The sequence below is a fragment of the Pinus tabuliformis genome, chromosome 2_1, assembly GCF_031772625.1.
Source record: "Pinus tabuliformis cultivar Carrire ecotype Pingquan chromosome 2_1, CPIR1, whole genome shotgun sequence".
In the NCBI taxonomy this organism is placed as follows: Eukaryota; Viridiplantae; Streptophyta; class Pinopsida; order Pinales; family Pinaceae; genus Pinus; species Pinus tabuliformis.
Window position 1 is genome coordinate 723671236 of NC_142299.1, and position 2214 is coordinate 723673449.

Consider the following 2214-nt stretch of genomic DNA (forward strand, 5'->3'; position numbering starts at 1 on the left):
TAACCTAACTAACCAATTAAACAACTATGCTAAGCAGAATTACTAAATCAACACTAACCTAATGCTAATTATCTAAGTTGTAGAAGTAAAGAGCATCAAAACTAGACTAAGGTGTAACAAAGAAACTTAACTAAATCGGGTTTCAAGCGGAAAAAGCAATCATTGGTTGAAATTAGTGAAACGAGGATGTGAGGGAGCAACAGTGCATAAGAACCGTTGGATCGGTCAAGTGAAAGGAAAATGAATGGTAGAGATTGAAACGTAGGAGGTTACATAGATAGATGGGTGAACATGGTTAACTAACAGGATGAATTGTGGAGATTCTATCGCGACGGTTGAGTGAATAGATGAAGGAACAGAGTTAACCAGAGATGGACGGTTGAGATTATATTGCAGAGGCTAAGTCAAGAGCTGGACGGAAAGGATTAATCAGCAGATGGACGACAAAGATTAGATCGCAGGCAAAAGAAACATGCGGAAATGATGAAGCGGGTTTAAAGGGCGGTAAGTTGTTTATCGTGCACCCTCAAAGCTGTGAGTTTTCTAAAATTTTGCATGATTAGCCTAACTGGGTGAAATGTAGCATGGAGAAACAACTCTCATCGCATGCCCTTGGGTGGATAATGATCGATAGAAATCCACGCAATAGCTGTTGGATCTGGCGACGCAGATCAATGGTGGAAATTTGACTGAGCTAGTTAGCAAGCGGGTGTGCGATAACTATCAGATTTGACGAGGCAGATCGATAGTGGGGATTTAAAGTGCAAAAATTCAGTGTTAAAAGTGAATCAGGCGGTGATTGGGAAGGTTTGTTGGTGATTAGATGGCGAGGAAGCGATGTAGGAGGAACGTGCTGGAGGCGGTTTCAAATGAAAATGACAGAGAAAACCAGTGTGGGTGAACAAATAACTACATTAAACAGCAAACTCCATAGCCCATGTGAGAACTAGAGACTATGTTTTTGGGGTTGCTGGAGGGTCCCTTCCTCAAGTCATGGTCCTAGAGGGAGGAGATGAGGCCGAGACACCTGTGCACAACCTGATAGTGATATTTTTCCTTTAACTAACCTGTGAACTGAAAGAAGGCATAAATGAAAGTAAACTAAAGCACAACACAGATGAACAAAACCAGAAATTTGCTTCAACAAATAACCAATGAAAAACCATGAATCTATTTAAGCAAATGAACAAGTAAACCAGAAAGCTATTTAAGCAAGTAAATAGAACTAGGAAGCTACTTAAACAAATGAACAGAACAGAACTCTATGCTAGCATAAATGTATAGTAAAGAGGAGTTGTGGCTGCTTGGGTTGGGCCCTAACCCAAGAGCTTCAGCCCTCGAAGTTAACTCAGAGCTGGCTTAAACAAAACTCATTCTTATTGTAGAAACCATGGATTATAGAGAAAATTGTCACAAGTCTTTTCAACTCATAAATAAAACAGAGTTTTTACAAAATGAAATCCAAATCCTACTGAGGTCCTAAGCCTCTCTATTTATACATTTGAATTCTCTAACAAATTCCTTCCCATTAGGGAGGCTTGGCCTCTAACTCAAGAAAAATTGGTTTGTGTCACTTTCACTTGCTCGGTTATCTTTTAGTCTTCAACGTGATGGTTGTGTGCACTCCAAACTGATGGTGGAATATTCGAATGGAGGGGTAGTAAATGAGGAGGATTTACCTCCTATAGTTACTCTCCCTTGTCCCATTCGAGTCTTTACCAAGGTATTTGCCATAGTTCTTTGCTTTTATCCTTTCTACCTACATTTTCCTTGCTTTTATCCTTTATTCCTGCATTTCATGCACATTAGACCACAAAGCAACATATCCAACTCTAACTCATTTCATAAACAAAATATAATCAAAAGTATGCAATAAGTTGTGAGAATAGTTGGTTTGACTAAGCTAGGAGGTGAATTAAGGCCAATTAAGGCCCATATAATTGCTCAATGATGAGGCTCATCAGTTGGTTAGCCATCTTGGTTTTAGGTAAGATCCCCAATTTAGGGTTTGGTCTTCGAAGTATTTTTTGAAACTGATTCTATAAGAAGATAAGTTCTTTTGGGTTTCCCCTTGGATGGGTTTTTCCCTAGCTTGGATCCTATATCCCTTGTTCATGTGATCTTCATTGTTTTTCTTTTGGCATTGATTTGATGATAAGAACATAATCACACAAAAAATAAGAAAATGTCACAAATAATGACAAAGCAAGGAAT